The following is a 15,188-nucleotide window of genomic DNA, read 5'->3' as shown; positions in this document are numbered from 1 at the left end:
ATACTTGTGACTAAGTTCCCCAAATATATAGTCGCGTGTTTGAAATAAGGTGTGTGTGTGACGAAGGTGTTCAATAGAAATGTGATCTAGGTGCTGCGGATAAAAATTCTGACCATTTCCAAACACAATCGCGAAGCTTTCAGGACAGAAAATGTTCAACACTGGAAAAAAATTCGAATTCTACATGTTATTTCTGTCTGAAGTTTTTGATTTCCCGATTTCTTGAATTGAACTTACAATTGCAAAGAAATTTAGAACACTTCAAGAATTAAGTACTCCGAAATTTGGGAGTTCCTGATGTCGAAGTTGAGACTGTTTTCTAGATCGCGATAAAAACCACGCAGACACCTCTTCTGTAGAATAATTCTTCAAGGAGGTATTTTTTTCTGAAATTTCTCTCAAACGTCCCTTCCAATTTTTGTTTCTCCACTAAAAGACTCATTTTTCTCAATAAAAAAATGTGATACCAAGAATGCACGATATTTAAGATAAGTATCTTTCCCATTCCTCCCAGATAGCGAACGCAACTCTAATATGCAGGACGTGTCCGAGAAGAAAAAAAAATGTCTGGTAACGCAAAATTAAAATTGAATTAAATATTTTTTCTTATGTTAGTAGGTGGAACCCAACGTTCTGGACACGCCCTTTGACCTACTTTTTATTTTACGACGTTTTACGGACTAAACTAACCTACAATGAGAGAAAAATGGACAGAAAAAGCTCTGGCATCACTTTTTAAGCTATTTTTTACCTCCTGCAAATTTTGCTCTTATACTACCTCGCCCTTTGACCTACTTTTGAAATGACTTACGACATTTTCCTATAAGGCTGTCTCCTCTTACTGTAAGGTCCCTCAGTGTAATCTACTACGACCTGCTCTCAGCGTAATCTGCCACGACCTAATACGATGTTTTTTAAAACTCATGTGTGATCTTCTACAATGTGGCCCCCTGCTACGACCTAACGGGACCTCTCCTACGATGGTTTTGCCCCCCCCCCCCTGCTACGATGTTTTTCTCCTCATGATGCAAAAAAATGGTATTGTAGCGGTATTTGCAATTTAACGCAGGACTTGGAAAATTTTCGATTGATGAAAAAAATTGGTTCCATGACGACCTATGTTCATTTTGGTATGGGAGGACAGAGGACACCGAGACTCGACCAACGCACTAAACCCGACTTTTATACGACTATTCGTTCAAAAGTTACAATCCCCGATTGCCTTGTAATCAAGGGGTCCTGGGTTCGATACCCGGTGGAGGCACTTAGTTGTTCGGATCCTACTTTAAATTGTAGTCCCGATTAGCCTTTCTGTACCAGTCGACCTCGTGACGTAGTGGTTAGCACCAATTAATTGATTTCGTTTATTTTACTTTTTTCCGCCACTTTTGGCTAAACGCGAAGATGAGTATGTGATGATGATGAAATTAATGAAGGGACACCACAAATAACACCCATGCCCAGACCAGGATTTGAACCTGGGACCCCTGCCTCAACGCTGTTGATTTCCGGTTCAGTGGTTAGCACATGATAACTTATTTGAACCAGTTTAAAAATTCAAATACTTAGGAGTAATATTAACAAATGAAAATTATATTAAAGAGGATATAAAATAAAAACCCGTCACCCCAATACTGGTCTGAGACCTCCACGCTATAACAGGTGACGGAGGAACAGTGTGGGAGGGAGACCAGCAGTCGGTAGGTAAGCCAAGGCCCGCCATGGTGCTGTAGTGCTGTAGGGTTATGTTTATATAAAATAAAAAAGTAGGCTTAAAATTTAGGAAATGTATGTTACTTCTCTCTAAGAAACTTATAGTTAAAATATACAAAACAGTAATTTTGCCTGTTGTATTATATGGATGTGAAACTTGGTCTGTCATATTGAAAGAGGGACATAAATTGAGAGTATTTGAAAATAAGATCGTTAGGAAAATATTTGGATCTAAAAGGGGTGAGAAGATAGGTGAGTGGAGAAGGTTACATAATTTAGAACTACATAAATTTATATTCATGTCCAGATATTATTAGATTAATTAAATCAAGAAGACTTAGGTGGACAGGCCATGTGGCACGAATGGGAGAGGAAAAAAAAGGAGTTTACAGGATTCTTGTTGGGAGACCTGATGGTAAGAGACCTGTAGGAAAACTAAGACGAAGATGGAAGGACAAATATTTGGGATGGACCTAACGGAAAATTTTTGGTAGGTATGGAAAAAGAGTATATAGATCTTTCTCAAGATAGGGACAGATGGAAGGCCTGTGTTGATGCAGCCATGAACCTTTTGGGTTTGAGAAGGCTGGAGAGTTAGTTAGTTAGTTATGAAAGCACATGCCACTATAAAAAAAAATACAATCCCTGGCAAAAAAAATGAATTAAAAAAAATTAAATTTATTTCCATATAATGAACTTCAACCTATACAATTGTACATTTTTTTTAATTTTGCAGGATTTAAATGAAACAGACGTAAATAAGAATTGGGAACACGTACGTAATGCAATAGAATCAGCAGTTAAATAAAGTATAAATCAAGAAAAAGTAAGCCATGGTTCGCATAACCTAATAGAAATAGATTGATTGATTGATTTAAGTCCACTTTATGCACAGTAAGGCTAATCGGGCCTGGACCTGCAGTTTAAAGTGGGATCCCAACCACTACATGCCTCCACCAGGGATCGAACCCAGGATACCTTGATTACAAGGCGACGACGCTACTACTGCACCATCTGAGAGGCACTAATAGAAAAAAAGACTTAGGCGGTTAAAGAACAACAGCATGTTTATAGAAGATTACTTGAAAAGTAAAATTAACGAAATTGAAATAAAAGTAGTAGAGGTGCAAATGAATTGAGAAAGGGGTGGCAACCTAAAGTAAACTTGATATAAAATGGCGGACTATTTTAAATAGATGGAAGAACTACTTTAATGATGTTTTAAAAGTTCATGTAGGAGATAAATCAGAAATAAATTAAATACGCACAGCAGAATCTAACTTGATTGAAGTCAAAGATGCCAAAGAGATAAATTAGTCGAGAAGAAACTTGTTAATATGTCTGAGAAATGTACAAGTCATGATGGATTAAAAAAAAGAAGATGCATTATCTCCATTGCTCTTTTAATTTTGCCTTAGAATATTCTTCTAGGAAGCTAAAAGAAACTAACGAAGTAGTTTTAGCATATGCAGATGATGTAGACTTACTGGGGAATGATGTAAATACAAATTAAGAATAATGCTAAAATATTTTTTTCAAAGCAGCTAAAGAGAGATAGTTTTTAGAAGTTAGCAATGTGAAATCTAAAGATATGTGCTTACAGGCCGAAACCAAGTGATAACAACTTGTTTGAACCAGTTTTTCCAAATCCAAAATACTTGGGAGTAATACTAACAAATGAAAATGATATTAAAGAGGAAATGAAAAGAAGGCTTAATTCGTGTTACTTTTCTCTGTCTCCTCGTTTCATATCTAAGGAACTAAAAAAAATTAAAAAATATATAAATAGATCTTGCTCAGGATAAGGACAAATCGAACTGCAAGCATGAACTTTCGGGTTCAAGAAAGGTAGAGAATTAATTAATTAGTTAATATTCAATGTAATATGGTTTCACGTATTAAACAAAAAACAAAGTTAGTAATATGATATTCATATTGACAAGGGAATTCTTACAATTTCATTCCCCTCGTAAATTTTGCCAATAGCATTTTGATCATCATGTGTTATTTCAAATCTTCAATTATGCAATGCAAAAAGAAGAAAATTTCCATGACGTGATAACATGAATTTGTACGTTGAGAGAAAAATGGAAACGAAGAGCTGTGAAAAAAAAAGCTTGACTGACGAGCGGGAAACATAATAGAAATCAAGGAAGGAAAGTATGAACAGAGGAAAGGGGATATCAAAGGAAGGTGGCTCTTCCATGATAATTTTTACTTTCTCAATCCGAACAAATTCATAAACATTATCATCATTGAATGTTGTTGTTGTTGTTGAGTTTGTGTTTTAAGTCCACTTTATGCACAGTATAGCTAATCGAGCCTGGACCTACAGTTTAAAGTGGGATCCGAACCACTTGTGCCTCCACCGGGTATCGAACCCTGGGCCCCTTGATTACAAGGCAACGACGCTACCACTGCGCCATGGGGGTGGCCCCATCATTGAATGGTTGGTTACGTTGTCCCTCCGAACGAAAGACGGAATGCATACAAGCCTGTGCCTCCTAAGTTCATCGTGGCTTGCGAAATGAAAACTTCCGATGATTTTTTATTTTTTAGAACATGCTTCGCTAGGGAGGTCAAATTACAAGTTCCGTAATTTGAATAACTTGTTGATTTCATTACGAACGAAGAAGAAATGCATGGCACTTAAAATGCTGTAGTATTATTACATCAGATCATCTTTTGTCTTGCTCGCGTCGATTAGTCTCCTTACGTTTCCTCTTCTCCTTGTCGTTTTTCGTCCAGAATTGCTTCCATCTCTCCTGTTATTACATTCGCAACTTCTAGATTATCACTTTTTCTCCCTGTAATTTTATAAATATAGTTTTTTTTTCATGATCATCTAGAGAACACCAGATAAATTTCAGCAATATCGATCACTCAAATGGATATCATCATCTTCGTCCAATACAATTCTTGAAAAATTTTATATAGTACTTCCAGGAGTAGGTCGGTTAAAAAAAAAACGCGAGCCCGAAGTCCACAGCGTTAAAAAATCTTAAATTGCAAATATCTCGAAAATAGTAAGAGTTATCGAAAAAATATATCGAAAAACACCCCCATACGGTATCGTTAGATACCTCCCTGTCGATTTTGGAGGTGTAGAATACGTGTACCAAGTTTTGGTGGTCCTGGGGTCAAGGGGTAAGAAGTTAGCCCACCCTCCAAAAACTTTGATCACTCGTAACTTTTGAACGAATAGTCGTAGAAAAGTCGGGTTTAGTGCGTTGGTCGAGTCTCGGTGTCCTCTGTCCTCCCATACCAAAATGAACATAGGTCGTCATGGAACCAATTTTTTTCATCAATCGAAAATTTTCCAAGTCCTGCGTTAAATTGCAAATACCGCTACAATACCATTTTTTTTGCATCATGAGGAGAAAAACATCGTAGCAGGGGGGGGGGGGGCAAAACCATCGTAGGAGAGGTCCCGTTAGTTCGTAGCAGGGGGCCACATTGTAGAAGATCACACATGAGTTTTAAAAAACATCGTATTAGGTCGTGGCAGATTACGCTGAGAGCAGGTCGTAGTAGATTACACTGAGGGACCTTACAGTAAGAGGAGACAGCCTTATAGGAAAATGTCGTAAGTCATTTCAAAAGTAGGTCAAAGGGCGAGGTAGTATAAGAGCAAAATTTGCAGGAGGTAAAAAATAGCTTAAAAAGTGATGCCAGAGCTTTTTCTGTCCATTTTTCTCTCATTGTAGGTTAGTTTAGTCCGTAAAACGTCGTAAAATAAAAAGTAGGTCAAAGGGCGTGTCCTACTTATGTTTTTACGTTTTTAAGCAAATAGTTTCAAAGTCTAATAACTATTTTAAAGTTAGTGAATAAGATGTTGTGTTTTGTGTACAGTTTGAAATATTATAAATAACTATGATGTATAATTAGAATTAGACTTTATTTAACTGGTAATATTACAACAAATCGCATATTTTTAAAACATGTTTCCCTCGTAGTAAGTGGTGTATATTTTTCCAGCATTAAAAGAAACTTATTTTCTGTCATTATATTTGCAGTTGAAATAATGATTAAATTAACTTGGAGTGAATTTTTGGATTTTAATTTAGTTACAGTATTTCAGAGTGTACAAACTTCTTAATGGTTTTCCCAGTCAACGCTGCATTATATTGGGTTAAGTTAAAATATACGGTGAGTCACATAATTATTCGGACAGATAATATTTCTGAATATTTACTGACGTAGTCGTGATATAATACGATGATAGATGTTTAATATTTATTTAACAAACAAAACACAATATGGGCACACTGTTAATTATCTTCAATTATGTTTAATATAATATATTAGTAAAATATTTTCATTAAACAAGACAAACATTTTTTGTGGGTTAAACAAAATTATTCGGACACATGGAAGGAGAAACAATAAACACGCTTGAAAAGCAACGAACAGAAATGTCAGTATCTGGTAGGCATCCCTTTCATTTTTAACACCTCGGATAAACGATTTGGCATACTTTCTGGCGTACTCTGGCGATATGTTGGCCCATTCATGTTGAAGTCTCTCCTTGAGGTCTGCCTTCGAGGTTATAGGTGTTTTTCTCAATTCTTTTTCCAACTTACACCAGAGGTGCTCAATGATGTTCAAGTCTGGAGACTGCTGTGGAGGATGGAGCACTTTTGGGCAGTTGTACAATAACCATTCTTATACTACGCGGGAAGTGTGCTTCGGGTCATTATATTGATAAAATATAAAGTTACTTAGAATGCCCATCAATTCAGCACTAGTCTTTAGATTTGACTTCAGAATGTCAAGGTAACGGTACCTGTCCATTGCCTGTTCAATGAAAGCCAATTTACCAACGCCTTGGGTCGACATGAAGCCCCAAACCATTACGTGACAACCCCCGTGCTTCACTGTTGCTTGCAAATTTTTCCCTCGGAGCTGCTCATTTGGTTTACGCCACACTGTTACCCTCCCATCTGACTCACAAATATTGAATTTACTCTCGTCAGTGAAAATTGCCCGATTCCACCATGTCTGATCCTTTCCTAAGTGTTCCTTTGCGAACACCAGTCTTTTTGTCCTGTTTGGCTTCTTACAAATGGCTTTCTCCTGGCTACACGGCCATGATAGTTTGCCCTTCTGAGCACTCTTCGTATAGTTTCAGGATGAATGTGCTTTCCACACTACTCAGCTACCTCAGCACACACCATTGGAGCACTCATCTTTTTTTAAAAAAAAAAATTCCTCACGATTACCGTCTCTTCTCTGGGGAAAGAAATTCTTGGTCTCCTTGTATGACCGTGGGATCGCTGTCTTCATCTTTAAATCGCTTAATAATATCTGCAACTGTACTTTCTTTCATTTTCAACATTGAGGCAATTGCACGGTAAGTTTTACCCTTAGCGTGGTGCCATATCACCAACTGACGTTGTTCAAATGAACTTTCCTTTCCTCTTCGCCCCATTTCTACATAGAAAATGTTCATATATCACAACTTCGTTAAACAAAGCGCTATAGAAACGTACAGGAAACCAGAGTTAATATACGTATATGAACAGAGTAAATCGAAATTGTCACTGTATCGCAAACTTACGTTAACATTTACTATGTGTCCGAATAATTTTGTGGCACTATTTTTGCAACGGTAGGGATTCATCCTTCGTTATATTATTGATGATGTTCGTTTTTTAAATTTTTATCGTCTAATTTTGTGCTAAACATGACATTTTTTAAACGAAAATCAACTTCAACGCTGTACACAGATTTCACTCCCTTCCCGCTCTTAAACGTTAGAAATTTACTGTGTGTCCGAATAATTATGTGACTCACTGTAGCTGAAATTTCAAATGATTCATTCAACCCAACAAAATACAGGAAAAGGAGAAACTTCTACTTTCTTGTTAATATTATTGGTCTTTGAATTTCTATGTTGAAAGTTAGTCTACTACCGTTGGAGTTTGCCGGGAAAAATATTGGGTTTATGAAAATAAAATTCATAACGTTTACGTAATTTGTATGACATTTGTTTGATATATTTGAGAACTTTAGTTCAGAGAAGCCACATGTGTTAACTTTATATTCAGTGGCCATCCTTCCGCAGTTGTGCACATAAACATATTTCAAAAAGTAACATTCACAAGAGCATAGAGGAATTTGTAAACGTAATGGAATGTAAATATTCAATGTTCATGTTTGATTTGTATTGTTCAGGCCCATTTTTTGTGTTTTGCTATTAAAACTATGTGACATCTATATATACAGGGTTAGTCAAAAGTATCGGGACAGGCCAGTAATAACGAGACGCGTGGACGGAGGAAAATCACATGTTGCAAGTGGGTATTGGTGCGGAAACTGCATTGAATGGGGGTGTGGTCATCATGGCAGCCATCTTGGATTCCGCCATATTGGATATCACAAAATATTTTCAAATGGAAAGGGGCATGTATGACACATCAATTTAGGCTAGAATCGTCCCACAAATGACAATCCGAACTCATTTTGGACCTATCGCCATTCGTGGAAGAGATAGGGTGTGCTACGTTTGACTGCAAAAAATTAGATTTATCTGAAAGAGACGCGTGGACGGAGGACAATCACATGTTGCAAGTGGGTATTGGTGTGGAAACTGCATTGAATGGGGGTGTGGTCATCATGGCAGCCATCTTGGATTCCGCCATATTGGATATCACACAATATTTTCAAATGGAAAAGAGTATGTATGACACATCAATTTAGGCTAGAATCGTCCCACAAACGACAATCCGAACTTATTTTTTACCTATCGCCATTCGTGGAAGAGAAGAAGTGTATTACGTTTCACTGCAAAAAATTAGATTTCTCTGAAAGAATTGTTTACTGTATTCGTGTGAGCAACTGTACACTGCAAATTACAGAGAGCATGAACAAGAAAACATGACATTGACTAACAGAATTCCTCAAAGCAAGTGCTCAAACTGATTCCCGTCGACTGTCTGATAATATGCCAACTGATCCCAAAAACTGCGAAGTGCACGTTGTAGCATATCCCGAGAAAGTCATCTTGTTTCGTCCACAATGCGATTGCGTGGATCATTCAGGGAGTGTGCTTTCGTGCGATACACTTTGTCCTTCATGTGCCCCCATAGAAAGTAATCCAGGGGTGATAGGTCCGGAGATCTTGCAGACCATTCGATTATACCTCGTCTTCCAATCCATCGTTGTGGAAAGGTTTGATGTAAGTATTGTCGAACATCTTGTCCATAGTGTGGCAGCGCTCCGTCCTGTTGGAACCAAACACCATTAAAGTCATGTGTGGCCACTTGGATGGCAGTGACAATGTGTTCACGAAGCATTGTCAAATACTTCTCACCTGTCAGATTGCCGTCAATGAACAATGGACCAAGAATGATTCCCATCATTCCTACCCAAACATTCAGTTTCTGTGGAAATTGGGTATGCTATTCCATCATCCAATGCGTGTTTTAATCGCTCCAATAGTGACAGTTATGTCGGTTCACCTGCCCTTTTAACATAAATGTCGCTTCATCAGAGAATACAATGTCATTGAGATGAATAATATCGTTATCGATATTTTGCATCATTACTTCGCAAAATTCAGTACGGCGATCAAAGTCATCTTCCGTCAGTTCATGCACTAAACTCGCTTTGTAGGGTTTAAACTTACTGCGCACTAAACTTCGTTGCACTGAACTCTGGGAAATGTCGAGCAAGCATGTTGGCAACGCTGGTTGTCGATGTATGCGGATATTCCACAAAAGATTGTAACACATCCAAAGAAACTGCTTCGGTGCTACAAGATTTCGGGAGCATGTAATAACTGTCGCATCTCGATATAAGATCGCTTGCGATCTCCATATCCACGCATCATTAATAACGTAATACGTTCTCGTTCACTGAGCTCCATTTTGACCACTGACACGGACACAAATCTCCTTCCTTTGGCACAATACCCACCAACATGAGCCACATGCAGAACGTTCACAAGGCCGATAACAAATGCAACTGACCTTCGAGGAAGATGACTACAATCTACAAGGGATGTGTACAGGCAGAGTAAATATCCAGACGAACACTGTTTTTGCTGTCCGTGGAAGGGAAAGGAAAACAAATACGTACCTGATTCTCTAAATTCGTCGAATAGGATTGTTAGCTACAAAAGAGTATGTTCCTCTGTTGTAAGGAAGGATTGTTTAGACTGGCATTCTTTAATTCGGTAATTTGCGATATTATGTTGTTTTAAACAAACTATCAAAACAACGCGGGGAAAGGACTAGAGGCAGGAAAGGAAGAAACGAAGAGAAGTAAAGGCCTCGAAGTACATAAGAGTTTTAACAAAAAAAAAATGCGCCTGGGGAAACTAAGGAAAACTGATCTCCCAGTCTATCACCCCTGGATTATTTTATGGGGGCACATGAAGGACAAAGTTTATCACACGAAACCACACTGCCTGAATGATCTACGGAATCGCATTGTGGACGAAACAAGAGCACTTTCTTGGGATATGCTACAACCTGAACTTTGCAGTTTTTACGATTGGTTGGCATATTGTCAGACAGTCGACGCAATGCAGTTTGAGCACTTACTTTGAGGAATTATGTTAGTCAATGTCATGTTTTCTTGTTCATGCTCTCTGTAATTTGCAGTGTGTACAGTTACCCACAGGAATACAGTAAACAATTCTTTCAGATAAATCTAATTTTTTGCAGTCAAACATAGCACACCCTATCTCTTCCACGACTGGCGATAGGTCCAAAATGAGTTCGGATTGTCATTTGTGGGACGATTCTAGCCTAAATTGATGTGTCATACATGCCCCTTTCCATTTGAAAATATTTTGTGATATCCAATATGGCGGAATCCAAGATGGCTGCCATGATGACCACACCCCCATTCAATGCAGTTTCCACACCAATACCCACTTGCAACATGTGATTTTCCTCCGTCCACGCGTCTCGTTATTACTGGCCTGTCCCGATACTTTTGACTAACCCTGTATATTTATCATATTGGATCAAATATCTCTCAGTAAGAAAAATGGAAACAAACTATGAGGCAACTTTTTGTCTTTCAATTGGGTGATTTCACGTGATATAACCCTATTGTAATAACATAGATAGTTGCTCTTAAATATTACCGTGGAAATTTTCGTATTCTGTACTCTTGTCGCCAGTTAGACAATTTCACATATTTTAATAAGCATATTTTTTAATATTGCCTACTTGTTTACTCCATCCATGAAACATACTTCATTCTTACGTTTGACTTTTCATATTTATGAACCTATGAACAAGCAGAGCAGAAAATGATTTTATCCATCTTTCCTTGTGTCTTTCTTCGAGATTACGACTAATACAGTAATATTCCTTTAAGTCTTCGGCGACCTCCTGGGAGAGTTTGGCACCACCTGGGGGTCGATGGGTCACAGGATAAAACACCGCTAATGTAGTCGTTTTGGTTCTCCTCGCGAGAAACAAGCAAAATAAGCCCTTCACTGCCCCTGTAACATGATTTTTATTTATTTCTATCACCAGATATCGGAACCCGTGATATTTCAACTTGACCATTCAACATATACAGTATGACGGTGAAAAGGCCCACATTTTAGATCGAACCAAGGGTCCGTCCTCGAAACATTCCAACAGTTGCTGTTTTCGTGAAGACAATAAACGAACCCTCAAAGGACCGAAGCCGTAGTGGAAGGCTGATGGTTAGACGCTCTTAGTGGTTCTTGTAGCAAGAGAATGATGCATATTTTTAGATGTTGGTCCCTTTTTTCCCATTCCTGTAATTGCTTGACTCAAAAATTCCCTTTCCTGGAAATATTTCATACTGGGAACAATACATCCTTCCAGGAATGGCGCGAAGACTGCGTGTTAATCGGCCAGAACAGGGAGTTCATTGCAAATTCTTGGTGAAGCCAGGGCAGGTGGCCAACTCTGCAAACAAATTCTTGACGAAGCCAGTACAGGTGGCCAGCTCTTGACACAAATTCTTGAAGCCTGGACAGGTGGCCAACTCTTGAAACAAATTCTTGACTAACCAGGACAAATGGCCAGCTCTTGACACAAATTCTTGAAGCCAGAACAGGTGGCTCAATTCTTGAAACAAATTCTCGACGAAGCCAGGACAGGTGGCCAACTTTTGAAACATCATATATTCTAATCGATTTTCTTGATGTATTTTAGTCTCTTGGCATCGAGCTTAGCAGATATCCTAGCTAACCTAAAATATACGTCCCTGATATATTGAAATGAGGAAAACTCCCCATGCAGAATGAAGAATATATTGCTAACCATAATGCTTAGCATCAGATGGTTTCCCTTGCTGCAGTTACCGCAGTTTAGGAATATAATGCATTAGGTAGTTACAAATGTGTAACGAAGAAGTGAATTGTGGTGGGTTTGTGAGGTGTATCTGGAACAGGAGCGAAATATTCACAAAATACTACATAGTATTGATTTATCTATGCATGAGTATAAATACCACAAAAATATGTGGCGAGAAATGAAGAATGATGTGATATTGTATGAGAAAAATATACTTACCTCCAAAATGTATATTGTGCAGGTTTTACCGTGAAGTGATTAATGATCATGTGATCATGCGAGTGGATGCGAACAATTTGAAGTTTATGCTTTGGAAATTGCAGGTAATCAACAGCTAATAGGAACTGCTTTAAATATAGCTTTTTGTAGGTTTTGACCTTTACTGGGGGGCATAGTCCATATCAATTTAAGCAGGCAAAGAAATATCTTACCTTCATAGTCAAAGATGTTATTGAATTAAACATATGTTAAAATTCAGGACAAAGTAAGAAACACGTATTATTTTGTTTTGTCCAAAAAAAAATCCTGGCCCGAGATACAGGCCGCCAAAAATGGCACCTCGGGCGTCATTTCTAATGTGCGATTTTTGGCAAAATATTAAAATGCTCTATCTCTGGAACAGTTCAAGATATTTTGTTGCTGTTTTTTGTATTTGAAAGAGAATAAGTTTCTGATTAAAATGATAACCTCTGTTTGGAAATATGTGTCCAAGTTCTCTTGCTGTAGCCTTCTGATTTTTTTTTTAAAATCAAAAATAATATTTTTTTAAAAAATGCCAATCCCAAAAATTTTGATTTTTTTACTGTTGATCAGTACCATACAGTACTACATTCCCTGAAAAGGAGAACTTCCACTTTTGAGTTTAACAGGTTTTATAAACAATTGAAAATTTTGCCATACATTAAACCAGTTTCCATTACCACATTCTCACATATTGGTCTCATGAAATCAAAATCCAGTCTTATTTGACATGGCATTTTAATTCTTCATAAAGATAAGTAACAGATACAGCTTTCAAAACATAATAAAGCTTTCAAAATATATGTGCAAGTTCCAAAACATATTACAAATTCCAAAGCACACTTCCGTGCACTCTGCTTAGAACTGAAATTAGCAATTCAATGAACTAAAAATTTGTTCAACTGCATCAGTATCTTCCTTTGATATTAAGTGATGCCTTCCTGCTGAACCAATAGGAACTGGAGCACCGACAATATTTAAAACATTGCGAATTGGAAGTGAGCACTGGTGGTGGTGTTGCTGTCTTGCAACTGGAAATCTATATCCAACATCCGGTTCATGTGGTAGCATAAAATTCACGACGATTTCATTTAACTCACAACTGATATCTATAACCTCTGTAATCCACCAGTCACAGTCATACACACAGGCCACAAACATCCCTCTTTGTAGTTTGTGATTCTGAATATTCTCCTGCCTTTTCTGAGATCTTGGTTGGACAAATGAAATTTCTTCTTTCTTGCTCTTTAAAGTTTGTGCAATATAAGTACGCCCATCACTGTGAGTCCAGACATGGGTCTTCTGAATTCGTTTCATAGGGGTAGTTTGGTTGGACCATTCTTCTATTTTCTGCTAACGGAATTCTTCAACTTCCTCTTTGGGCAACAGGATGAGGGCTGTTGATGTGTAGGACTTCACCACTCTTGTAAAATCTTCAGCATTCTGAATTGCAGCTGTACTTGGGCTGGAAAGATTATGTTTTGTAGCATGGTCCTTCAGCAGGCCTCCTACACCATCGCAAGGCCCCTTCCCATGACCAGTACCACTGTATACTCAATCCATTGGCACAATCGACTTAGTCAATTGAAACAGTTGGTAACGATTTTTGAAGTGACTAGGGGCACTACGGGTTTCTTACTTTGTCCTGAATTTTAACATATGTTTAATTCAATAACATCTGCGACTATGAAGGTAACCGCCTGCCTAAATTGATATGGACTATGTCTCGGGATAATATTCCTAATTTTTTCTCGTTTCACAAGAATCAATAGAAGAGATTGTGTCATTACTTTTCACAAGTTTTAAGGCTTTTTATTGAGATTGCCTTATAGAAAATAGACAAAATTTTCTTGCATCAAAATTTCGCTAACATCACGACAGCTATTAATATATTTTTATCTTATGTGCTAAATTCACTTTCAGTTTGTTCCTGTACCTGTTAAATATTCACACAGTTCGTCTTGCATATTTATTATATCTTCAAATGTAACTAAATTCAAGATAAATTAAGAAATTAATCCTATTGATTAATGATTCTATTAAAGGGAACAAACACTTATTAAACAGATATACCAGAATAAAATATATGCAATCGTAAAGAAGTTAATAAAAAGTGAAACAAATAACACACAAAGATGAAATAGAAAATAGTGTGTTAAAATAACTTTCAAATATTACCCTGTAAAATGTTTATTATTTCTGTAATACAAAGAATTATCCAGTAACACGCACACATCACAATTCTGAACTATCTCTCGGTACAACATCACTAACAAACTGAGAAAAGATATTGTCACATAGTTTATAGCACACCTGAAAATACGTATCACCTATTCTAGGTTATCTAGTCTTAACATGCATGTGCTTTGTACTCAAACTGGAATTTCATCCGTTTTGAAATCTAGGTAGGCCAAGTAATTCTAGGAAATAAATTCACAACATTTCAGAGAAAAATGGATACAAATCTTTGAACATAGTGTAGAATCAATATCCTCATAAGTTTGAGAATATTTACATCAACTAACCACACAATTAGTCTAAATGTGTGCAACCATTATTAGAAATTCTTAGGGCTTAATGTTTCCCACAATTGAAATTGTTGAGAAATACGTATGTATCTAATATGCTATGTATTGAAAGACAGATGGTTCACAAACGTCATATCAATTGACAGGATCATAAATTATAGAATAATTGGCTTAAATAATGTAATACTTCAATAAGTAGTAGCATGTTCTGTAGACATTTATATAGAGCTTGTTAGCAAGTGTATTTTATTTTGTTGAATGATAAGTATGGTCAATTTATCAGTTTAAAATAGATGTTTAGAAAGCAAGGCTTCAAACGCTGTTCATTAAACTCAAGAAATAACATAGATTTGAATTTGAATATTTGAATGTAAATATCATCTTTCATTTGAAATTTTCAAATTCAAATCTATGT

This window comes from Lepisma saccharinum, chromosome 6, assembly GCF_977018435.1.
Source record: "Lepisma saccharinum chromosome 6, izLepSacc3.1, whole genome shotgun sequence".
Classification (NCBI taxonomy): Eukaryota; Metazoa; Arthropoda; class Insecta; order Zygentoma; family Lepismatidae; genus Lepisma; species Lepisma saccharinum.
Note: the sequence above shows the minus strand (reverse complement) of the source record.